This window comes from Bombus pyrosoma, linkage group LG17, assembly GCF_014825855.1.
Source record: "Bombus pyrosoma isolate SC7728 linkage group LG17, ASM1482585v1, whole genome shotgun sequence".
NCBI classification, from domain to species: Eukaryota; Metazoa; Arthropoda; class Insecta; order Hymenoptera; family Apidae; genus Bombus; species Bombus pyrosoma.
In genome coordinates, this window is record NC_057786.1 from 1,379,551 (window position 1) to 1,407,213 (window position 27,663).

A 27,663-nucleotide genomic window follows, 5' to 3' on the forward strand; every position below is an offset into this window, starting at 1 on the left:
TCCTGACAATATGAGTGGGAGCAACGAGAAGACTTTGGCGCCAGAGAAATCTCGATGCAACCGGAACCGTTTATACGCTGCATCGTCCATTTGCGCTTCTACATGTAATAACTTAATGCCATGTTGCATCCTGTCGCAATTCACATGGTTAGAGCTATTGCAGTGGCGGTCACACCGAAACTTTTCACACGAATGGGGTCTCAAACGCTTAGCACCTGATTAGGGTTATCTATAGCTTCGACGAAATGAGATTTCTGACAGGAGTTTGCTAAGCAAGAGACACCTCGAAGCGTCGATTGGTTAATTGTAACGTGACAGAGACTTGGTTGCAGTTAATTAAATTAAGGGCTGGTGGTTGTATCGCGACATTAATTTAACTGGCTTAATTCAAGTCTTCTTCAAGCTTCTTATTCTTCTTATCGATGATTGTACGCGATTGTACGTAGATAAATCAAGGAATTAAAAAATGCACAGGATGATCGATATTTTTAAATTTGCTATTAAAAAATTTTATTTCCAATATTTATCTATAGTTTTGTAGAGTCAATCAAACCTACGTATGTATAGTTTGCAATAAGTGGAATTATATTTTCCCAATGCTTCGCAAATGACAATTTAGTTTAGCTTGTAATTAGATTGTGCATTTTTGTAGCTGCAAATTCTCACTGCTACGAACACAACCGAAAGACCTGGACAGAAATTTGTTTCACCTACTGAATATTGTAACAAGGAGCGTACCTTAAATATTTCATATATTTCTGCATATTATGCGCGTACTGTGTACTTCTGAATCTTTAAATTTCCCATAAATGTTTAAAAAAAATCCGCGCTTTGCATATAACGAGTGTCAAGCTTCATTTCATAATTACGTTCGTCCATGCGTTTCCTAAACAACGGTATACCAAGTGTGCCACGATTTATCGACAGCACAAAATATTATAAACGATTGCTCTATGTTGAACAAAAAATTATTCACATTACGAAGGAGAATTTTTAATTTACCTTATTTCATCCTTCGAAAATGTATATTCATTCATCCTCTTTGAGATTAATTTTTCTTTTATCAATAACAATAGCACATAGTAGTGTTATGATATATTTGAATTAAATTTAAAAAAAAGACATGGGTTCGACATGACTTTTAAAATGATGTGTGCCACGATTTATCGACGACAGTACAAAATCTTCTAAATGAGACTGCGCGTATCATTTTAAAAATCATGTCGAACCCATATTTTTTTTTTAATTTAAATATATCATAACACCACTATGCTATGTTATTGATAAAAAGAAAAATTAATTTCGAAGAGGATGAATGAATATACATTTCCGAAGGATGGAATAAGGTAAACTAGCAATGCTCCTTCGTAATGTGTTAATAATTTTTTGTTCAAGATAGAGCAATCGTACGTAGGGTTAATAAGATGGATGTGGTATCATACTTGCGTCACGGATTATATTAAAGTGATTTCATTTAATCCAGTTTTTTGTGGCTACTAAGTTGCAAGCTTTTGTTTGAGAAATGTATATCATGCAAATTTTGCGCGTCGCTCTTTGCAATTTGTTTCGGGGATTACCGCCATGTACTCTTTTCACTTTAATATATAAAAGCGGTAGGGCACAGACGCTGCTTTGTAGAATTTTACATTTTTATTATAGAATTACATATCACAGGACGAAACAACTGACTTTACTAGCTAAAATATTTCGCCCCTTTTGTTACTGAAATATCACGCGATGCAGTTTTTATTTACCATATATTTGCACTCGAAACAAAGTGGTTTCGCGTGCAATGCTTTCACGAAACTTGTAACAATATTTCTCCAAAGTTCCGCTCATCGTTTCATCCCTCTTGCTTCGATGAAAGGGCGACCACCACCATGCGTGTGCTAAGGTGTACGAGTAATAAAACCGAGATGTTTGTTTCTGAAATAATAGCTCTTCAAACATTTACTTGGAAACTATAATATTTTATGCCGTTCGAATTTTCCCCGGGAACATCTTTGTGTAATGGAATGAGAGAAAGATTGCAAAGTATACGCTTGAACTTGAAGATTCAGCTAGTAAAAGGAAGTTGCACTATTTCAATAAAAAAGAAAAACATATAGATAATACAGCGCATCTTTATATTTTCGTTCTTTACGCACGTGAAAGAATGGAAAATTCTCTTCTGTTTTAACTTCCTACGCTTCGAAACAATTTTCCAACTATCTCGTGTGATACGTACATTTATCTCCTTATAATTCGTTAGTTTATTTCTTTTGATAGGAAATGGTACAGAAAATTGGAATGAAAAATTAGAAACAATAGAAAATGGCTTCTTCGAGAGGGCCATTGCTCGTACTGTGCCAAAACACGATCAAGAATCATAACAGGCCACGAGAAACCCGCTCAGCGTTAGATCTTGAACGAAGAAGAAGTCTCAATTTATGCGGTTCACCTAACAGTGGAATACATCATCGTTCATTACAAAAGGTGCATCGTCATTCGTCACAGAAGGTGCATCGTCATTCGTCACAGAATGTGCATCGTCATTCGTCACAGAATGTGCATCGTCATTCGTCACGGAATGTGCATCGTCATTCGTCACAGAATGTGCACCATGAATCAGCCCAAAATCTATTAGGCGTAACAAATAGGTGGGATCCACTTCAGGAATGGACAGGAGGCAGGGAAACGATGAAAGATGTTCGCGCGAACAAAATTATATTTATAATTCCAATTCCGAGGAATTGATAGCAATTGCCGCAAATGGATAAAAGAAAGAAGAGAAAGATAAGAGAAAAAGAACGTGGGTGGAATGGAATTTGGAATGCAACAAGAGGAACCCTTATACTTGTAACACAACTCAGGACTTCTACCTGCCGATACATGGGCAATCCATGAACAGAAGAGATAAGGTCTTATTGTTCCGACTAAGAACCGGCCAAAATCATCCATGACCACATCCTCGACCAAACAAACCGGCCTTCTGCGAAAATCAGCTGCTGACAACCATTGCACATCACAACAGTGGAAGCTGGGTAACTGGAGCCTCGAGGGAAGAGCTGAGATTTTCCAGTTATCGAGCTTTCGACGTACTGAAATTTCTGAGTGGAAGAGGAGGTTTGGCAAGCGAAGATTCGACGTACGGAAGCTCCGTACAAATGCACAATAATATTCGCCTTAAGCTTCCTCTTGTAGCTCGTTTTATTCGACACACGTAAATGCGAAAGTTAAAGACGCGAGGGACGTTGGCGATTATTATAGACGACGGGAAACGATTAGCTTGTTAGCTTGTTTTACGTTATTCGAGACAATCGCAGCGGTTAAAAGAGAGAAGGCAATATCGAACGAATTGTACGTAACGCCACGCTAACGCCAGCAACATCTAAGAAATACGATTCAATTAGTCAAAGACTTCGTTGGATGGCCAACTCCTTGTTCTTACTGCAACAAACGTCACAGACTTAGCCTGCAACAAATGTCATAGACTTAGCCTGCAACAAACGTCACAGACTTAGCCTGCAACAAATGTCATAGACTTAGCCTGCAGTAAACGTCATAGACTTAGCTTGCAATAAACATTATAGACTTAGCCTGCAACAAACGTCATAGACTTAGCCTGCAACAAAAATAAACCTATTCTGCAACAAACATAAACCTATCCTGCAACAAATATCATAGACTCATGCTGCAACAAACATCATAGACTTATCCTGCAACAAACATCATAGACTCATGCTGCAACAAACATCATAGACTCATGCTGCAACAAACATCATAGACTCATCCTGCAACAAAAATAAACCTATTCTGCAACAAACATAAACCTATCCTGCAACAAATATCATAGACTCATGCTGCAACAAACATCATAGACTCGTGCTGCAACAAACATCATAGACTCATGCTGCAACAAACATCATAGACTCATGCTGCAACAAACATAAACCTATCCTGCAACAAACATCACAGACTCATGCTGCAACAAACACCCTAATCTCTGTTTCTCCTTTCTGAATCACCCTGAACTACGACCCTTATTCTTATCATCGCTTCCTGACCGTTGTCCTGGTCATATTATCATCCTGACGACTAGGCTACAAGAACCACTTCTCGGCAATACACTAAGCAGAGTTCTGCCTAGTCAATAGCAGCGCACAGTTGCCCGTTACGAATAGAACCTCCAACTTTCCAACTCGTTGTCAAATTTCCACCAGCCAGAATCCAACAACTTGAACCTACGCGATGAATCTGCTTCAGAAGCTACTTAACTCATCGCTAACGACCAAGAGGTCGACTGGACGGAAAACTCAGAAGGAAAGAGAACATGTATCGTCCACTTGGAGTCAAAGCTATGACTCGTGTTGTACCATCACCATATTCTGGCGATGTTAACCTGTTGGTAGCAACGCGAGGCTGAGCGCGCGTCGTTTCGCGGGACGCAGGAAAAACGCTAACGGGGCCGATAGGACCGAAAGTTTGGTATAACGGCGCGACTGAGAACAGTAAAACCGTGGTCGGTAGTGCGAGGCTCCTCTCGGCAGCGCGGCGCCAACAGATAAATTTACCCTCTCTGCTCTTTCCCCTCTACACGCTCGTCCGCCACGTACACGCACATATCTACACAGATCAAGCACCCCGATCACTCCCTCCTCTTCCTCTTTTCTAGCTGCTGCAAGACTCGTTTCTCCGTTGCCTCTTTCACGAGACCGGAGTCGCTCCATCCTCGTCAGCCGTCTCCTCGAGGTTCTCGCTCTTCGGTGAGTCGCGCGCGACCGCCTCGCCTTTCCTCCCTCTCGCGCCACGCGATTCTTTCTTCGTCGCGCCCGTTAACCCAAGGAAATATCTCCGCCGACTCTCCTTTCACATACCACCGACAGCAGTCGAAGGCCTCCGCCGCGTTTATGCGCTCTTTGTGGCAGCGACACGCCGCTCGTCGCGGCGGGAAAAGCGCCACGCGGCTGCTCCTTTCGAACGTTCCGGCGCGTTCTGTTCCTCATCGCCGCGAAATTCGAAATGGAGAACGCTGTTGATACAGCGCGACGAAAACCACCGTCGCTTTGCCTCGGATACAGCGGGAAAATTATGGTTTGTCTTTAGCTTCGATCGTTCGCATAAACCGGACACGTACCGATATATAGAAAGCTACTTTTTCGGCAGATGAATTATTCATCGACGAAACTCCCGTGTTTTTTACGCTAACTTTTAGCTAGCTGATTCTTCTTAGTAGAAAGGTTCGATTTCAAAGGAAAAACGGTGCAAACGACGACCAACGTTGTCCGTTCTCTGGCAAACATGGCACAGTGCACACGACTCAGCTGCTCGTCAGCTTCTGCGAAACGGATCGAGATGGAACGTACTTTGTTTTACTTCCTGGTAGCTGCAGTAAGCGATAGAGGAGGAAAAAAGAGGATGAAAATTCGCCAAGTAATTTCTCTGCGTGGCGTTAACGGACGGAGGGAAATTGGAAAAATTAATTTTTTCCAGTGCGCGGCTAATGAGCTATTTCTGCACCACTGTTTCGTCCCTTTTTATTCAATGTACGAGCGTTCTATAACACGATAAATAATTATTTAATAATTAAATGGATAAGCAAATAAGAAATTAGAATCGAACGAAGAATAACGTGGCGATAGTTGTTCGAATAACGTTGAACAGTGTCTGAAAGTAACGGTGCGCACTTTGTTAGAGAATGGTCTCGTTCTGTACTGTAAACTGCAATGGAATGCATTCGCCTGAACAATGTAGAGATTTAATTATTGCATTCACGAAACATAATGTTGAACATCGGTAGCACGCGGAAGTAACGTCTTGACGAAACAATAGTTGAGATCAACGGTGTTGATCCTAATCGTAGCCTGTTCTAAATTTAGCCAACCTTTCGTTAGTAACGAAGCTGGTTAATATCGATCAGATTTCATTGATTTATAATTACCGACGTGAGAAATAAATATTGACACGGGATATCAAATTAACGAAGCAACAGAAAAATAAACAAGAATTCCGCAACGAAACGATTATTAACGGTATTCTTTGCCAAGTAAAATTTCCAATATCGCGGATCTACTTGTCGGCATTACAGTTGCCATATAACAGAAAAATTGTTCATAAATATTCATAAATATTTCCATGTGCATTACTTTCGTACGAGGTGTAAAATTAAATAAATTGTTAACGAAGCGACCGATCGGTCAGAATTCTTCTACACGTGGAACACTGCGATTCGAAAAAATAATATAATTTTATTCACGCACACTGTTCGTATTTTTATACTAATTTTTATAGTAAAATATGTTAATAGATAAATAAATTAATTAATTATGTTAATTACTCGTTGGATCTATCAAGACTTCCACAACCCAAGTCCCATAGAGATGGTTCCATTGGATTCGATTAGGCAAAAAGGCGCAAGAAATCTACTGAAAATGGTTTGCGATAAGACGAGAATCTTGAAATAGTAATTAACTTTCCTAATGATTCTCCAGGTTTACTTAAGTCTTCGTAATTATTGCCTTAATACTTTAATACGAGTGTAGGTAGATGATTTCAATTACATGGAAGAGATGTCAGTTCTCAAGGCACATTATCAATATTCATGGTGAACTGACGTAGCTTATCGATATTTTCAGAAACGATATTTCTAGAAGATAACTTTCCAACGAGTTTTCATATTTATCGCGGTGTTTTGCAAGCGTCTTAACATTTATGAATGGGATTATACATGCGTCAATGATTTTAATTACAAATGTTTGTTTACGAATGTCAATTTACAAAGCAGCTTTATAAATATTTACCAGCAATTGACGTAGCTTATCGATATTCTTGAAAAATCTTCTCACAAATAACATAAATCTAAGTGATTTCCCACAGATTTACCAAAGCCTTTAATTACTGTCCTAATATTTATGAATGGGCACGACGACGAGCATAAGCACATCAATGATTTTAATTACAAAGTGCAAATGTTAGTTCACGTTATCAGTGTTTATCGTGGATCGACGTACCTTATCGGAATTCTTAGAAATAACATTCTAATGATTTTCCACATTCGCTGCAATCTGCATAAAACGCGTCGTTGATTTTAATTAGAAAGAACCAACACACGTTACAAGGCACATTACGAATATCTGTCATGCATTCATCGGGTATCTTATCGATTCGATATCTTCATCTGTGAAACGTTTAACAGGTGAAAAAAGCAGCCGGTAAATTGTACTGCTATCGAATGTCAACTAATTAATAGCGGCGTTTATGGTTTACGCGATAAAACGCGTGTTTTATTTGATCGCGTTGACACAACAAATCGATGGCTACCGTACACTTTGCGAAATTTACCGAGAATTAGCTTCGCCATCGACCACGCTTTGTTTGCATTTATTATATCGCCAACATCATCAAATAGGCGATGATAATTCCTGCATCGAATAGTTTGCCGCTGTTCTAGCAATCTTTTCTTAAATGTTTGATCGCTGCACGCTGGTTTACTTATTGGTAATTAAACAAATTTAGAAAGAGATAAGGAAAGAGAACAGAGATTGTGTAAAGAATAATATTATTTTGATTTATATACCTAGAGAGAGAGAGAGATTTAATTGTAGTCATAAATCTTGAATTTCTTGGCGACGTTGCAGGTAAGAAATAACTTTCCATTAAATTTTTCGATGAAACTTTATCTAATAAAATATTTCATGCATTGCCTTATTATTGATAGTAATTGGATGTGATATATCGAACACAATTTCCTGGCAAGATTAATCGAACATGATGTAACTTTTACTCATTTACACGTACTTAGGTAAATTACTTGATAATTTACTATGAAACTGTCGATTTACTCTTTTCAAGTTTACAACTTTCTCGCTGTGCTGAGATCTGCAGTTAAAGCGAGGAAGCTGCGAAACTAGTGAAAATTAGCCAATAACATGTTATTATCGAACAAGAAACGTTCTTTTAATATTCTTCTCTGTGCGATTTTTCCCGAAATTAAATGCAAATAAAAATTGGGACAAACGGAAGAAAATGGTGAATGTAGAAGATGGAAAGATTCGAAAGAAGCAGAGGAGATAAGAAATTAAGAAACCTCGACAACTTCTACAAGGCAATTAAATAGAAAAACTAATTAAACATACGGTAAAATGATATATTTTCCAAAGAAAGAAATAACAAACAGGCGACGTAAACAAGAAGTGAAGATTTTTCTAGCTGTAGGCCAGAAGAAGATCCGAAGAAATCAAATGGAAATGAAGAAAGAAGCGGCAGTGTGTAGGCGTCAGAGTCGCGCCACGTGAAACTAAGCGAGGCAGAGAGAAAAGTGAAAAACGCCGACGGTTTCTCATTCCCACGAGGCAGCCTGAATCAAAAAGAAATCGAGCAGAACTGGACCGCGGAGGGAGAAGACAATATTTAATTGCATCGCGGGACAATGAATCATACTTCATGCGATATCTTTCGCCAGCGCCTATCAGATTAGATGTTCCCATCGCGCATTTAAATAATCAAAGTTGCGCGGATCTCCTCCGTGCACGCCTCTTACGCAATCTCGTCCACGTTTTTGACAGCTTCTCTCAATTTCTATCATTTTTTTTTTCCTTTCTTGTTCTTCACCGACGTAGAAGGAAGATCGGGAGAAAGTTGTGACAGGATGTGCGTCAGAAACTAGAAATTTTACCGAAAAGAATCTTCGAATCTTATCGTGGCGCCCGGTTTCTTTATAGGCGAAATGATTCTCAAGCAACGAGAAAAATATATTCGAGGCTAGTTAAAGAACCAATTGAATTTTTCATATTAATGTTCTTAGTTGTTTCTAGTAGTATTTAGTATAATAGAATTTGAAAATTCTATATTTCTGAGGCTGGGACGTTGGGATCTAAATTTCTATGCAACGATCAAATTGTAAATTTTATATAAATTTCTACACGATGGTACAGAGTGTAATACTTAAGTTTGTCTATTTTATATAAAATAAATATATGTGTATTAAAATAAATTTGATAAATTAAATAAATTTTAACGTTGTGTATGGTATTCCGTAATAACAATTGAAAATAGTGTTAGATAATGCTGTAAGTAAAATCTCGGTACAGTGAAGAATGTTGATACTTGAATCAAAGTTGATAAGCCGCTCAGCAAACAGAAAGTTGCGCTAATTTTCCCTACGAATGAAAGTGGAACGGTAGCAAGTGGCGATGTTTTCAGAGGGCTCACTTTCTGCTTCGTTCAACCTCAAATATCAACGATTTTTCTACGATCGTAAATGATACCAACTTTTCTGCGACCGCAAATAGAAGAACCACAAGTGGAGCAATGCGCTCTCAACACACGAGTACAGCTCAGTTATCTCGACGAGACTATTCTAACTTTTGCTTCTCCAAAAACGTTAACTACCAAACTGTGGCGAACCTTACGAAAAGGTGAGCTCGATCACGGTTCCAATACCTTTAGTTTCAACTGGGTTTTGCAGATTTACAGGCATTCAACTTTGACAAATTCTATTCAAACACACAATTCGAAGGCACAACTGCAAGACACAATTATGAGATAGAATTCTAAGAAAGAACTCGAAGACAAAACTGGGAGGCAGAACTCGAAGACAAAATTGGGAAGCTGAACTCGAAGACAAAATTGGAAGGCTAAATTCGAAGACAGAACTCGAAAACAAAATTCGAAAACAGAACTCGAAGACAAAATTGGAAGACAGAACTCGAAGACAGAACTCGAAGACAGAACTCGAAGACAAAATTGGAAGGCAAGACTCGAAGACAGAACTCGAAAACAGGATTCGAAGACAGAACTCAAAGACAGAACTCGAAGACAGAACTCGAAGACAGAACTCGGAGACAGAACTCGAAGACAGAACTCGGAGACAGAACTCGAAGACAGAACTAGAAGACACCTTCAATGATGCAGAAGAGTTGATATTTCTGTTGGTCAATTCTTGGCATGAGGAATGTTGGCTGGTGGAAAGAAGGTGGGAGGAAGGTAAGTGAATTGCTGCGGAAGGAAGAGATTTATTGAAAAAGTTTAATGGCTTAATGAAGACTGTGTTTGTAGATTAAACTTCTTTATGAAATCTAACGACGTATGCGCGCGTAACGAAAATAATCCTCCGCTCTTTTAAGATGAATCATTTGAAAGAAATCTGTCTCGTTACTGCTCTGCATCGTTGTAATCTGGCAAATTTGTATAAAATTATTTTTCCAATTTCACGCAAACGTACAATATCCGTGTGAAGCATCTCTGAAATTCTTTGTTTGTTGCTCGAGTTATTCACAACGGTTCGCGCAATTACCAAAATTATTTCCATTCGCGAATATTCTCTCTAAGAAAACCATCCATCGAAGAACGATCGCTGTTTAAATTGTAAATAGATCTAACGGAGCAAACGATGCCGCGATCGTATCAAACATCCTCGGCGCACAACGGCTAATTTTTCCATCGAATTAATTGTATGTATATTGGAAGAATAATTCGCGCAACGATAATTCCTCTACAAAACAAAACAAGTCGCTGCTAAGCCCCTGCGATTTCAGCATTTATCACATATGGCCAAACCAATACCACTGATGCGTTATTAAATCAGACAACAAAATCCTACTTTAAATCTATTGCAAATGTACCGTCTCTTTTGATCACATCCGAGCCGAAATTCGATCATTACGATCGCGTCCTTCAACTTGCTGCATTACAAAAGAATCGACCAACATTTCCTACGATTCTTTGCCAATGGTTCGAGCAACTCTAACAAAAATGAGCAACTGTTTTTCATATTACAACTCCGTTACCAGCGCGGTCACAGGAAAAAAGTCAAAGGAGAAAGAGAAGAATGCGTTTTCATTTCTTTTTTTCTTTTTTTTTTTTTTTAAAGTTCAATGGCGCGTGTACGATTAACAGTTGCGTTATCTTTCTAAGTGGAAAGGTATCCGTTTTCCAAGCAATGAGTCGCCGATCGAGTTGCCGCATTGTTCAAAGATGATTAAAAAACGCGATAAAATTGCACAGAATAGAGGGAAATGAACAGAATCGAAGCCATGTAAACACACAGAGAAGAATAACACGAAATGTACGGAAATACGTAAAACATGCGGATGAAGCGACGCTTAACGAATGAAACAAATCAGCGTTCAGCTTCTCTATCTTTTTACTTGGCCCGGCAAAAATAAGAAATCGTATAAACATCCGCGGATCGTCGGATTTACGAGTTAACACCTGTTACTGGATTTACACGGTCGCCTATGCCTGCAGCGTGCTCCTTCTTCTTTCCTCGCTTTCTCGTCACAGTGAAATCAGCAATATTTTTACACACCGTTGCCGGATAAACGGAGAACGAAAACGAAGCGGATAGCCGTGCAGCAGGGAAACGTGGCCGGCAAAGGTTAGCCGTGAAGGCGTAGAGCGAGGGAATTTGCTCCGCGTGGGCGTCGGATCTGCGTCAGCGAGCTCGAATCGGCGTCGCAGCGCTACCTCGTTACGTCGAAAGACGGATAAACGGCACCGTTATGTCCAATCAGAATCGCGACGTCGAGCCAGACGAGCGTGCAAAGGATGAGGACGACGACAACGACGACGACGACGAGTTGAAAGGTGCAGCTCCGAGAAGCGGAAACCGGACGATTCCTGTCGTGAAGCGCGCCAAAGGAAAGTCGCCATGTTAAAATATAATGAAAGGAATATAATGGGACGAATATCGAAGCGTGAGAATCTTTCGGCCGAAAGAATGCAACGGAGAAATGTGGTTTACACGGCGGATCGATTTCTCCATTAAACCCATCCAATGTTACAGTCATATTGTGGAAATTTCATCGCCAATTCGCCGGATACTACTTTTCTTTGTCTCTCTATCAGTGATAACAATTTTATTGCCACGTTTTATCGTCGCTCGGCGATGTCCGAGGAACACGCGTCTTACTGAGCTCGCGTCACTCAATTGTTTGCTGTATGGATTTTTATAGATATATATATATTTTCCACGAATACGTCTAAGGAACCTCGTATATTCGCTTAACGTAATTTATATACGACCGGGCAAATTAATATGAAACGTTGTAACGTTATAAATTCACATTGGAAATGTCACACGTGAAAACGTATCACGCGCGGTCTGTGCATTTTTCCGCGTTTAGATCTGTGCGTGAAAATCGCCAGAAATAGATAAATAGCGTCGACATACAAACAAACATACTAATACAGTACATCGAGGTTGTGCAGAAAATGTTAGATGGTCGGAAAAGTGTCTTTCTTTTACAGACTCGTCTTTTAATTTTAATCTGATCTTTACTTCGATAGAATAAAATACGTAATTCGATGAAATAACATAAAACGAGAAATATAGCGCGTCCATTATTTTCTTACAAAACGAAGGAAACTTTTTCCTAATATAAGAAATAAAAATGATCGCAGTGAATCTGGAGGAACAATCGCTTCGTTAACCCTTCGCGGAGCTTGTTGCATTTGCCAAAAAATATTTTCTGTCCTGCCCAAAGAATCACGACGTCGACGACCGTCTCTATCAAATTCGAAATTTCTATGGAGATCGTTCACCACCAATTACAAATATAAAAATATCCTGTTGTATAATGAACACATCCTTTTATCTATTGTTCTATTTGTGCATTGTAAGGTGGACGACATTGTTGTATAAATTACCACGTTATATATTATTGTAATGGTTTGATAAAATGACTGACGCTTGTTATCGAGAGGGAATTATTTGTTCACCGGAATTATAAATTAAGCGCTGACAGCAACGATTCTACAAAGCGGATGTATCGCGCGTATAATTGTAAATAACGCAAGTGTTGCGAATTTCATTTAACCTCTACCAATACCCAATCCTATTGTATTTTATCCATCTCCTACTACGTTTTTCACCGTGTTTTCGTCTACGTATTTTTCAACGATAAACAATCCAATAATTAAATAATTATTTGAACAATTAAATCATATTCGAGTAATTAAATATTTACCCGTTCGCCCTCGTTGTTCGAATAAAAACTCGTCTCTTATCATTCGACGAAGCTACGGAAAATGAATTTATTCGTTGCCGTGATAACTTCGTTTCTACGTTAATATTTTCAGTATATGAAGCTTCGTTAATTTCAGCCTCAAGTTTGATCCATTAACATCGAGGTTAACACGAGTTTTAAACGTGTTCGCTCGTCCAACTCTTCCTTTTCTTAATCCAACAATTTAAATATCGTTAATTAACGCGTTGATATCGTTCTTTCCGTTTCTAAATATTTCGAATTAATTTCATTATTAGTTGAACAAAATTCTTTGACTCTTCGCGCGAGATCTAACATTTCCCACGCGGCTTCGACTGACATCGTTTTGAAAATCGCGTGGTTAATTAGTCGGAAAAATCCATTTATTTATGTAGAGCATTGACGAACATCCATCCGCGTCGAATTTCTATTAATTTCCAAATGGCGCGAGCTTCGCTTTGAAAATTCACCCCGTTCGCAACAATAGCCAGGACCGAATTGAAAAAAAGGAAAAAAAAAAATGGGCAACGATAAACTCAAATACACTGAGCGATGTTTTCGTACGGCTGGAAATTGAAACGCGAGCAAACGGGGCGAAAAAGATGGAAAGGATCGTTCGAATTTTCGATACAGGGGCACCCCTGTTATTTCATACGATGATCGCTAATTTTCTATTACTTCTATCTTCTAATTGAGATAATTTCCTCTAAACGGAATGGAACTTTGTTAACGTAAAATAAAAATTCGCCGAACCAGCCACGAGCCGAGTGTACCATTCGATATTTTTCGAAAAGCCACGTTGTGCCACGGACAATGGAGAAAAACAATACGCATGAAATAATATTTCCAACGTTATTTTTATACAAGTTTACGCTCCAATCGGTATTCTACTCAAAAAGCTTCGCGATACATTATGATTTTTCGATCATGTTCATTGGGTGTGATATCGGTGCGTGCTACGTGTTGATCCAAAATATTGCGCGCTTTCGAATAAATAAAAAAAACAGATATTACGCGCGTGGTTGAAAATAGGAAGGAAGGAAGGAAGGAAGGAAGGAAGAAACAGCTGAAAAATGATTAGTTTCGTACGAAGAAATAAATATAAAATAAGCTAACGTAACGGAAGGAAATTAATTTGAAAAATACATCGCCAGTGGCGAGTACGTAGGTACGCGAAGATATTACGTTTCCAGTTTTATAGAAATACTTTGAAATATTTTATATAGAAACACAGAGAAAATTTATTTTATTTCCTCATTTAAATGGTTAATACAATTTCTTTTCTCTATTAATTGCCGAACAATATTTGATACGTCCATCAGGGGGGAAAAAAATACTTTTTAACAATACAACTCGTTATTTTTCTACCTTGCAGTGATACCCGTTGAACCGAATTTAATAAAGTGCGCTCGCACCCTACGCACTTTGCACGTGAATTTGTTCGAAACAAAGCAGCGTGGAAATGAACCTTGCCGCCGCGTTTCTGTCATATTTTTTCCACAGAAATCGCTTATCCCTTTGTGCCGTCCAGTATATCGAGCATATTCAGATGACAATGGCAAGAAGCAAAGATTAGGCGCAAATCCTATTTATAGTAACTGCATGTACTTTGCGAATAATCGATACTCGAGGATCATCGAAAGAGAAAGGAGATGAAGAAGAAGAAACAAAGACAAAGAAAACGTTCTTCAGGACTGTCTACTTACACCGTGAAAAAAAGGTGTAAACGATAGGCAGGCTGAAAGAAATTCATAAAAATGTTTACATCGTCAAAGGTGATCGCAAGACTCGTATAACATACAACAAAGAACAAGGAGAAAACTAAACGATAGGAAAAAACAAAATAAGGTTCGTACTTCAAGACTATTTACTTGGGCACCAGAAAAAGTGCCCCCCATGTAACCAATTTTTTATTATTATTATTTAATTTGTACTTCACAATTCGTCCATTCGGGCAATTTGGTCAATTTTTCTAACATATAATCAATTTGTTAGATTTTCTAATTTTTATTTATCAGACTTGTTGGTATTCTAGTTATTTTTAAAAAGATTCCCAAACGTCATTTGCTTTCGTCGTCGGTACGCGATGACCTGCGCCCTCGAACGAATGGAATTTAACATAAGAAAAGAGGTGGTCCCATTATCCGAACATTCTTGCCCCCCCTGTTAGTTCCACTAATTATGGAAGGCTCTACTATATTTCCAAGTTAACAGCGAGTCTTTACATTTTCTTGAAACTTAGAAAGCCTTGCGACGATAAAAACACGGGATTACCATAAACGAAGCGATAAAAAATAAGCCGGCAGACGTAACATAACGTTGAAACGACGGCCGAATGACAGTCATTTGCGTAATTCTTTCTTAGACAACGGCGAGTACGTTAAAATAAGGAAATTTCGAGTAGCAGCGTCGTTGTTGAGGCATCGTCTGCAACATGTGCTTGCGCTGGCCAAGCCAAGTGTGTACGGTGCCAGGTGAACGGTGCAACGATCGTCGAGAAAGTAACTGGTGATTCTGGCTCTTGCGTAACGAGTTTCATGGACTCGCAAACGCGCGCCAGCGGAGCCGAGCTTTTTCAAAAAGCTTGCGTAACGCCATACCGAACGGCGCGTCTAAGAAAACATTACCCAACCGCCGGCAATTCCTGTCGTCGCTTACTCGCTTACTCCGGCTCGAAATCGCTTTTCTCGGAACGATTCGATCAAGTCCGACCGGATATCGATACGAACAATGGCCTCTGTGTCTTGGCACACGACCATTTACCTCGTCGATCAATCGAGGAAACAATTTTCCCGCCATACGAAACATCTTGTGTGGCCCACCCAAATGAATTTCACATGAATTTCTCACGTTGTTTATGAAAGTCGTAATAAAAGCAAAGTTACTCGACGCGTGACAAACAAGTTGATATCGATACAGGTACCGTGGCAGATGTAAAGCACAGTTCGTTCGATGCGACCAACGAGGCGTATTGTCGTGGTCGTCGCGTTTCGCTTTCTCGCCAGGAATCCGACGATCTTGTCGAGCCGCACAAGAACACGTGTCTCGTGCACCTGTATCGCGCTATGTACTGTATAGTCCATCAACTATTTCACCACGTCTGCTGTTCTCTCGCATTTACTCCTCTGCCCGTGTAACGTTGTTACGCGGTTGGTCCCGGATCAAGAAGCTTAGCTTGTTGCTCTTCTTGTAACAAGAGTTTCGTTCATCCTGGACACCGCAGTATTTCCATTCTCGTTCATAAGCGTCGCGGAATCTGCTGCTTTCATGGAATGGTGTGATTATCGAGCTGGCATTGTTGTCCTCGGAACGATCGCGGTTCACTCGTTTTCAATTTTGATGGAAGAGCGTCAGCGAAAAAAGGCCACTGCGAGTACCGTTCGGAACTAAAATTTCCTTTTGCTTGAGAACGCTGTTTACGTGAAGTACGCTACGTTGCGGATTTTCGCGCAAATTCGTATTTCTCAGAATGTAATTGGACGACGTAAAGGTAAAATATCTTGATAGAAAATTGTCTTGCTTGTTGGATAGTTAGAATGCCAGATACTTTGGACATTTGATATATCTTCGTGTGTTTTCCAATTTTTTCTAACTGCGTGAAAATCAATGGCACAGTTATGGGAACAATTTACACTGCGTTTCTATGTTGTACTATTTACAATTTACACTATGTTTCTATGTTACGCGATCAGTTCTCTAAATTAGGCTGCGAGTAGCATGTGCCCCCCAGTCGTGCTTCAACAGGCGCGTAGATAAATCTGCTTCAATTATTCTATCGAATAAGAAAATCTGCACTGCCGCTTACTGCGACATTCTTAAGGAAACTACGTAACGGGCTTGCATCGTTTTTTAAAATACAAAATTCTCTTTATCGCAGGTCAACGAGTCTGCGAAACGTTAATATTCAAATATCGTACAGTTTCACGTGATAGCACAGTGGTACACGTGACACGTTTTCTCAATAAATAACATTATTTACCAAAGGAAATATTATTTTCCAAAGACACTTTAGTGTTGTACGCCTCTGCTACTTTTCAATTTATCGATTACTTAACACTGACCTTACTCACTGATCGGCAAAAGCTTCGCTGTGTGAAGCGCAAAGTAGAAAGTAAAATTGAATACTCGAAAATTCAGTCGGCTAATTGAAACTATTCCAGTCATTAATTAACTGAGATTTATGAGAACTAACTGAGAGTTTTAGACCGAGGATGTCTACGAATTTTAGTGGAAATTTAAATGCGTGTGCGTGTGTGAAAAAAAAAAAACAAAATATCTGAAGTAAAATATTTATTGAAATATTTAGAGACTGAGAGGAATTTATGTTCAGTTTGTTGACCTAAATTTTTGGTTAAATTTTTATTATCGCGTTGAGCATACGAGTTTTCGAAATAACTCTTTAAAGCTTCATTAATTTCCTAATATTCGTGTTCTAATAATCATAAATGAGGGTGCAATTTTCATGTGTACACACACGTAGTTAGTTATTAATAACATGAGAATAATTCTCTAATTCCATACTAATGCAAAAATTAAAATTAAATCCCAGACGAGACGAATCTTCCTCTTATTATTTTTCCTACCTTTTGTTATAACGTTGGTATAGTAAAAAAAAAGAAAATACATAAAGAAATTGTACACTTTTGACGTCTACCCGTGTCATTAAACGAGTTCAATAGGCAAGTGATTATACTTCTGCTAAAAGTGTTAACAAATTTTAAACTATAAATATCGAATACATAATTTATTGTATATTAATATTCTGTACGAATATTAAATATATAATTTATATATTAATTGTATATGAATATTAAATGCATAGGCTACATATTAAAATTGTACGTAAATATCAAATATATAAATTAATTTTTAGAATAATAAATTTAAGAAGATTCATTTTCATTTAGATCTACTAACAGAATAAAAAAAAAATTTTTTTTAAATTCTGTAGATCTCCTAAAAATAATGTACAATCCTACAGAAACATTTGCCTACGAAAGAATCCATTTGAAATCACACTGTATCACCCGAAACGATTTTTAATCGTCACCACTGTCGTGACAATAATAATTTCTTCAAGCATCTAATTTATTTATCGATCGATCGATGATAAACTTAAAACCGCACGTGCTGTGTACTTTCCTGAATAATAAATATCAGTTTTTGGAACTGGAATATTAACGAGGGACTCTTCGCCAGAAAATCTGACGTCATTGTCTATCATTAGAATCGAATTATTAAATTTCTATCATCATTTGCATACGGCAAGTATCGACATTGAAATTGTGATTTTTAATACGATCGCGTGCTATATCAAACGATGGATTTTTACGACGAGATATCTCGCAGTCAATAAAAAGATACGTGAAAGGCGGAGAACATGAAAAGTCACGTTTCCTATATTTTTCTTTTTCCTTTTTTTTTTTAAGCGAAATAGTTTTAAAATACAATAATACCTCGTCGATCAATCGTACGATATGAAAATTGTCGTTTTATTTCATTTCCAAGCTAAACGCGACTCTTTTCATTCGCTTTAAAACTCTTACGATATTTCTCGTGTTAAATAACATTCGAACGCTGCTTGTCTTAACAATTATGCTTTTTAACTTAATCTCCGGTTTTAATTGGAAATCGAGAAAATACTGGGATCTTCGAACGGAGAACGGTAAATCAACGCTAACGCGCTCGTCGTGTTTTCCTCCTGTGATCTTCAAACGGACAAATTTATTACGAATTTTGCTAATCGAAACGTAACTAAGCTCGCGGTATTCGAGAAAAATTGTCGCGCTAAATGAATTCTAAAAACCTGCTGTAGAACTCCGCTTAGCTGAACTGCGTTCGCCGCAACAAAATTTTAGTCCGCCGATTAAACGAACCGTTGATTGAATTCAGTGACAGTGGCGACCGAGCAAATACGAGAAACAGCCGTAAACTCGACTAATCGTATTGTGAAAACTCTCGTTTCCATTTTCTATAAGTTTCTATAACGTTCGATACAGAACTGCAGAATATTAAGTTGTCTGAAAAGTTTCTTTCCTTTTAGAAGACGATAATAGATGAACAAGAATTTCTGTTTTATATTATTTTATTGAATTACGTATCATCCATTCTCGTTCTATTTCTATTATTATTATTATTATTATTTTCCTGCATAATTCAACAAACTTGCGCGTCTATTATTTCCTTATAAAACGAAAGAAACTTATCGGACAACCTAGTACTATAAATGGAATTTTAAAAAGCACTATAAATATAGACACCTTGGAATTTCTTTGGAATTTCGAGTAACAACGAACTCCCATTATCATCGAGATATAAAGGAAAAACATAATCGATAAATCGAGAGAATCGGTTTAGATACAGTGGCTGCCGTACAGCGCAGTTTCTATAACGCGACAAAGATATTGCGCGGCTACCGTTTTCATAAAATAGATAATTTCGTATAATAAATAAAATAATATTCACAGAATAGATTCATTCAAATGATTGAAAATGAATATTTACTCGCAGCAAACGGAATACGTTGCAACGAATAATAAATAAAGATCGATAAAAGTATTTTCCAATTTAAACAGATTCAAACGACAAATTTGTATAATTACATTGTTATTAAATTACAAATAGATAAATAAATAAATAAAAGATCCTTCGTTCTATTTTTAAAAAAATACGTTTCTACTTTAATCGACTAAAGTATACGCGCCATTTATTTCTAAAATATTCGATGAAACATAGGAAAGAAAAGTTGGCATAGTAACGATCGTTGCAAACGCGTTATTTCAGATTTCGCACGTCACAGGGAAAAATTCCCATAACGCGAATTCGTACACGACGTATTAATCGCGTTGTACGAGAATCTGCTGTGTTTCACGCGCATTCGTCCACAGAAACAGACAAATGCAGTTTCGTTCTACCACGTATTCGACGTGAATTAACGCAATATTAATTATAAATGTTAATGACTTACCAACGGAGGCTCATTTCCAGCGCAGATTAACAAACAGCAGGAAGACGGTGCAGGGATGCTCGTGCGTGGGCCGCAGCTGTCGGAACGCAAGGCACTGAATTCGTAAAACAGCTGATACGAAGGTAAAATGACGCGACGTACCATTTAGAAGAAATTTCGCGACGAATATTCGTAACGCGACTGCGAGAACGTGTTACCGAAACCGAAGGAGAAACTCGACTGGCTCGTGCCCTACAGACAAACGAGTAGGACGATTGCGTCGAATTTTCACGACTTTGAACGACACGTACCGTTTCTGTGTTTACACTGTACGATCTACGTCTAATTGCTCTTTCAAAATGAAAACAAACCGCGTACCTGCCACGAAGGTGATACGGCACGCGTCCTACGACCGACGATCCACTGACCTTCGACACGGACGTTGTTTCGTATTTTTTCTTTTTCTTTTTTCAATTTCAAAGAAAAACATTTGCGGTGGTCGGGAAATTGGAGAGAATGGAAAGCACAGGGGAAGGGAGTAGAAAATCTTCGAGTTATCGAGCTCTCTACTTATCGTAATTTCCGAGTAAAAGAGCTTTAGCGAACAGAAATTCGACGTGCGGAAGCTTCGTACAAATACATTCGGTTTAAAGCTTCCTCTTGGGATTGTTTTACGCGACACAGGCAAACGCGAAAGTTAAAGACGCGCGAGACGATGGCAATTACGCGTCCGATCGACGAAAAACCATTAGCTTGCGTCGATCGATCGCAAACGTGTTTTTTAGAACAATGTCCCTTCTTCCAAACGTGAAACCAAGTCTGTGAAATGTCGCGGTGTAATTCGACCAAATAATATGAAACAAAGTACATTATGCTTCTGTTATTTGCTCGTAAAACGAAAGAAACTTTTCGGACGACCTACGTTTGGAGATGCAGAGTCTTACAAAGCTGAGCTTCGACTCGTAGGAGCCTGGCCATTCGAAATTGCACGCTGGACGCGTGGCAAATAATTCAAATTGAACTGAGTCTTCCTCCGATCTCTACAGCGTTTCGCAGCGGAGCAGGAGGGAGCGAAAATTGTAATCTTACAAAGGTTCTCCAGTTGTCCCACGTATTTTTATCGGCAGCTTCCGTCCAGAGTTTACGTTCCGCGATATTATGCCTTCGCGGACGATGGTCCGCACGCGCGTACCTTCGCGAGCGTCGATGCAGCCCCGTTGAAGCAAAGCGAAAACGACCGAGCTCCGTTATGCGTAACGAGGGACGCGTAAGTCCCAGTAAACAGAGTAGAACACAGATGAAAGGGTCGACTGTATCGAGGCGAACCCGCAGACCCCGAGAGATCCGTCTCCAAAAAATAATTGCGATGCTGACCGCGGACAACAACGTGTAGTGGGTATAACGCGGGACAGAAGCTGCTACGCGCAGTTACCGCCTGTGGTTACGTTTTCCGCTCGTCCTTCTGTTTCCTTTCGCCCAGGAAACAGAGACAGTGGCTGGGAATGACGAGAAGATAGAGAGAGAAATGGGAAAATAAGGAAACCAGAAGAGAAAAGGGCAAGGAAGGAATACGACGATGACAAACGGCGACGTTGACGAGCACCGAGATTCCTGAAGCTAACTACAGGCTGTCACACTCGCGTATAACAGGCTATTGCGCGCACACCTGTGTCTATAGCTGTATTTATGTGCACACGAGGGAACACGTGTTAGGGGACGACGCTCTACATAATAATCTGGCCACACACACGTAGCCAGGCTTTGCCGCCTTTGTACGCGACGTTGGCTACGCAACAGCAAATACGCGGATAACGCGGTCGGTTACCAGAGGACGAAGATGACGCGGTTCTCTTTAAAATTCAACCTGGCCGCCCGTACACGCTGCTCTTCGTCTATTATTGCTCGTATTTGCGCGTATTTATGCAGCTATGCGCCGACCCGTCTGCAGCTGAATTCGCTCACCTGTTTGCTCTGCGTCCACGTCGCTGCGTGTGCGTGCGCGTATGCAGAGCAGGTGAACGATGATTCGGTGGGAAAAGTAAAGCGCGTGGCGCGACCGTACGGTGGAAATTAGGCTGACGATTCTTGCCGGGTTAATCATTGGCAGAGTCGTGGATTAGTTGAGGTAGCGTTTAAAGGGTGGAAGGAGGGTAAAAAGGTGGACGATTGGGAGAGATGTTTAAAGGGAGGGGGTGTGAACGTAACGAAACTGACTGGGGGGTGGGGGGGGGGGGAAATAACGCTCGAGACGAGCATAGGGAAGAAATATGATTATGAAGGTAGGTGTTGTTTTAAATAAACTTTCTCGCCAGCCACGATTTGTGAACTCTTTGCGAATGACAGATTGTAGGATTTAATTTTCAGTTTCATTTGTTTAGTGCACGTGGCATTATAATGTTAGGATATCAGGCAGAATAAAGCTACGGCTAAATGCACTTTCTGCATGCAACCATTTTTTACAGGAGAATTTATTTTATCTACTCGTAGCATTATAATAATAACACGCAATTACGTTTAATAATAGTAATTTAATTATAATATATTCATTGTAATAACAATGGGAGTGAAAAAAAATGTTGCAATAAAATATAACCGAGCATTTTTCTTATTAAGGACGTCTGTTTATATAATAATTGCGAAATAAAACGTTACGAGGAAAATATCAAATTTAGAGTAATTCGCCCTCTCGTCGCATCTATCAAGTTCAATGTATTTTTATGAAATTCAAAGGAATTCCATCGCCTGATTTATCATCCTCGTTGCATTTTTATAATTACACGCTTCCAATTGAAACTGGCTTATAAAACGTACAAATGTTACACGATCATTTCATTGTTATTTTAACGCGACATCTCCGCAGCACATTTCCCCAACTAATTTTTATTTCAAACTTTTCGTTCGCATATTTTCTCCGCGAATGCAAAATGTCTGAGGCAAGGGATATTAAATTATTTGACGAGAGAAAATTCCCCATCTACCCAGACATCGTATCGTAATTTTCAATTGTCTTGGTGGAATTGTAATTTGTAGTACGTCGATGAGAAAGAACAATCGATCATCGCACGTGGTAAAACTCATCTTCGAGAGTAAAATCACAGTGCCAGGAATATCTCGCGTCCTGACCAGGGCAAGTTAATTTCCAGATACAGGGCGGCAATTAAAAGTAATAGTACACCTACTTTATCAAATTTCCCTAATGATATCAGAGATATGAGATTAAATTTATGGCATATTATATCAGTGCACATATTAAAAGCAATTATTTAATGTAACGATCGTTATTTATTGTCGTTTAAATGTTTGAAATTGGTCGAATGGAAAATAATTTCCCAAGCATAAAGATAATCCCGTGCCGTTCTGTATGGCGTGTTTGACATTATTTGAAACAATTCACAGCGAATGTTTTGATAAAAAAAAAAAAAAAAAAAAAAAAAAAAAAAAAAAAAAAAAAAAAAAAAAAAGAAAGAAAGAAAAAATAGGGAAGAGAAGGGGCTGGGGGAGAAAAAACCATGAAAATGGAGATACGAGCATTGTTCAGACGCTAAAAAACGGATTTAATTTTATGGAAATGTGTGTAGTCTAATTGAAGAGATGGTATTGAGAATCGTAAATTGCTTTTTAATCGACGAGTTTCATGAAACATTTCAGGTGAAATATGAATTGTCATTTAATGCGCATCACTTTAATAAGCTATACAGATTTATACACATACTTCGGTTGATTTAAAAATAATAATAAAACAAAATGGCAAACCGAAATAAATGCTTCGTTCGTTTCATCACTTTCATTTTGGGATTAAACGAAATTGATAGTGACGAGTAAACTTTCCAGCCCCTCCGCCCTTCCATATTATTTTACCTTTTATTTTACAAAATATTTAAAATTCATGACAGTAAATGATAAAGAGTTTTCAATATCGAGAAGTTCGAAGCGGAAATAAATTAATCCCAAATATTTAAACGATACGCTTTGTAACTTTGCATAATCACAGCACGTCATAACTGGCGTAAAAATAAAAATACCCTGACAACTTTCCTCCATGAATTCCCCACCGAATAGACGTACAATATACAAACGAACGTCAAAATCAATTGCAAGCTTAATATCGAAACGCGGTTTCCGTCACGAGCAACGTCTACCCCGAAGCTTACGAATCTTCGATTGGTGTAAAAATCGACCGAGTCCAGCGTTTAGAAAAATCGTACTTGTCCAAGTTCCGTATATTCTCATGCATTGCCGATTGATTGGTGCAAGAATCGGACGATTCCAATGCCAGTTGCAAATAATTTTCCGACTGACCGCGAGCGACCACTCGGCTATTGTCCAACATTATGTAAGAAAAAAAATACCAGCGGAGAGCTAAGACGCTGGGCGAAGTTCCCCATAAAAATCTTCGTCCTCCAGCAAATACTCGTGGGCGAAAAAAAATGTTAAAATCGCCCTACTTCCTTTACATCTGCAGAGCTGCATATCCCCATAACGAAACAAGTTACGGACACGTTTCTTTGGGTAGCAGCTCTACCAAACTTCTACGCATCTCGTTTCAAAAAGCAACGTGAGGAGGACCAAGAGCTCGTGGATTTTCTCCGGTTTCAATTGTTCGAACGTGGAGCGGCAGAAAGCTGCCGCCTGAAACAGCTCGTTTTACCGGCGCTCTTGTCCCGTGGACCAACACTTGCCACAAATTCCGAGCTACTTAGCGCACTTGTCATTCAGAGACACGCGGCGAAACATTTACTTTCCCCCCGTTGCATACATCGGTCTGCGCGCACAAAGCGCGTGCTTGCGCATGGTACACACGTAAAAGTATGCACGTACGTCGGCAAGGTCGCCGTACAGTGTGCCAGAAGTGCTAGACACGTGGTTTATCGTGCAACTTGATCAATGAGCGTGAAACAGCGGCCGAGTGAATGAGCCGAATCGCGTCTAACCTCGCTAATCCACGCTACTGGACCAGGCTACTCGCACAGCCTGGAAAACGAGGCAATTTGTCGTTCGAAGAGCATCGGTTCACGCTGCAACGAGATTTCGTGAAAGTTGCGCTCTGTTGATCCGCGATTGGATAATGAAAATTTGAACAACGCATTTTTCGGAATTTCCTCAGCTACGTGTGCGCTGGGAATAGTTGTTTAGTATAAAAGTTGCATCGTTGTTTCCCTCGATTGTTTCCTCTGATTTTCAATTGCCGCCTCTGACGCTTTTCTTTACGATCTCACTGTGTGCAGCGACCTGTGTGTACACCAACAGGTATATTCGCGGTTAGAAAACGAGAACAGCAGAGGAGAATGTTGTTTTCCTTTTGCCTGTTCTCTCTCTTTCTCTCTTTCTCTCTTTCTCTCATCGTCGTTTATCGAATCGGGGAATCTGGACAAATTGAACGCGGAACGAGAGAGGCGGATAACTTGATGACGCTGGGATTGTGAGTTACGACGACAAAGAAAAGCGTACGCCACGTGGACCGCTGTATTGGCGATAAATTGAACCGGTTCGGCAATGAACATGCGACAATGCGGATTGTTTTCGTCGATATATCGAATTACCTGGAAATTTGAAGTTTACGATGTCGTTGCGACAAGTGTTTCCCCCTTTTCTTTCATCTTCGTTGAAATTAATTTCAGCTAACGTGCAGCTTCGAGGACGAGGTGTGTTTACACGATTTTTACATCAAGTTCCTTCTTTATTAATTTACTGACATTTATTGGAACGAAATTCTGGCTAATGTTTGATTAAACGGCTTCTTAATTGCTTGAATTTAATTACATATTTACACCTGAGTTCCCCTTATATTTTTAACGGGAGCCGTATTTTAGGAAAAGAGGACCGCTTGTTACATAAAACACTGTTAAAGTAGCTTTCTATCGGCAAAGGATATTAACCTGCTCGTTTCCAAGTGAAACATGTTAATCCTATTGCAAAGAGCAAACACTTTAAAAGCTGCAATCAGCCTAATAGACTTCTCCATTAAAAGTGTCAATTCGCTGGACAAGATCAATCGCAAAAAGTGTATGCACCGATCATTAAAAATGTCGCTTTTTCACTCGACGCCTAAACTATTCCACTAATATTGGAACACCAAACTCTATCAGCTTATTAACCCACAGTTAACGCTGCACACTGCAACTTGAAAAAAGCGGCGAATTAGGTGCCACAAGGCGGACTGAGATTCAACCACTGATCCAAGGTAGATCCAAACTCGTAGATCGAACGTTTGAGCTGTTCCACTGTCTCCTACCATCTTCTCGAGTTTGTAGTCGTTCACAGTCGTGTGCCAAACGACTATGGCGAAAACCAAGTGTCCAGAAGCCTACTGAAAAATGTCAAAAGCAAATAGCAAGTTTCGAACGAATCTTAAAAGGAGCTTGAGAGGCAAGGTGAAGCGTTACAACGGACGCAGCAGCGTCAAACCACGTAAATCAGAGAAACACAACGTCGACATGAAAATAAAAGTCGAAGCGCGTCCGTGGAAGCTCCGCAGCTTCCTATCGTTGGAGAAATCAATCAAACGAGTGCGATCGAACGACATCGGCCTTGCTCTCTCGCTCTTTCGGTTTTCGTTTTTCCCGGGAAAAAAGAAAAAAAAAAAGAGACCGGTCTCCGGTGCGTCTCTATTTGTTTCACGCTGATTGATCGAGGGATCGACAGCTCGATTCTCGGACGAGGTCGCCGGGAAGAGCGGCACGTGGCGCGTTAAATATGGTAAACGAGCGACGTGACAGCCACCACGCGAGGTCCAGTTTCCTTCTCTTTTTCCCCTCTTCCCCCTGGCCTTTCGTTTTACACGTGCAGCGACGCCGCAAAGCGCATTCCCCGGCCTGATCGCGGATATTCCGCGCGTCACGCGACTCGCTTCTTGCAATGCACGTTCGTCAAGCGCGATCATCGATCTATCACCGTGTCCCGTTCGTCAATCGGACGAATCGACTCGGTCACGCGCGCTCCGAAGAAACGTGATTGACCGAGTCCCTTTTCCCTACTTTTATCGACGTTTCTGTGGCGTAACGGAGTATCGCTGTTAAAAACTGCAAGTACGTGTTACCTGCACGTGCGTGTGAATGTTTGATGATCGTAGCGGAGATCGCATACCCAGTCGATGAACTATTCGGTTGGCAACTAAGTGATCGTGATACTTAGTTGCCAGCACAATATTATACAGCAAGTAGGTTCTTTTTAATTATCGTTTAATTTGTGCCTTGCAATTTGTCCAGCTGGACTTTTGGTAAATTAGCAAGTAGATGTTCGTTGATTTTCGGTTGCAGATGCTGCGGACTGATGGACGTTTAGCATCTAATCGCATAATGAATCATCAATGTGCGGTCATCGCGATGCAGATTACGGGAAAGGCAGGAGGATCTGGTGCAGCATCGTATGGAAGTTGGACTTTGATGGTCGCTTCAACTGTGACCAAATCGCGCCATTTTTCGTGAATACAACAAGGACAAGCGCAATGAAACGAGCACCCAGGATCGACGTTAACGCGTGACAAAATCTCACGGAGAATTCTCACTGACTTTCGGACGAAATTCCATTCGCGATACTCTCCGTTGCGAACAAAGATATTCGCAACGATACAAATATCGAAGCTAAACAATAAAAAAAAAAAGAAGAAAAAGCGAATGAACGAAGATGAAATTGAACAAACTATCGCCTGTAAATAAATATCGAAGCGGAAACGCTGTAGGTAGCGGATGTTCGTTAACGCAAAGTGCGAAACTGATATTACAGGTTCTCCGGTAATCGAAAGAGCGGGGAAAA

General features: G+C 39.7%; 1 protein-coding gene across 11 annotated transcripts in view; it reads right to left on the minus strand.

Moving 5' to 3' along the window:
• LOC122576900 (chromatin modification-related protein EAF1-like) overlaps window positions 1-27,663 on the minus strand; it is a 399,412-nt gene that overhangs the window by 247,891 nt on the left and 123,858 nt on the right. For 7 of the 11 annotated variants that reach the window (XR_006319947.1, XR_006319946.1, XR_006319944.1 and 4 more), the window contains exon 4: window positions 19,933-20,008. The exons of 3 other annotated variants lie outside the window; for them this stretch is intronic. The gene's annotated coding sequence lies outside the window, so the exon portion shown is untranslated. Of the gene's footprint in view, window positions 1-19,932; window positions 20,009-23,358; window positions 26,219-27,663 lie in introns of those variants that run through there. One more of the 11 variants, XR_006319945.1, reaches the window with a different exon arrangement.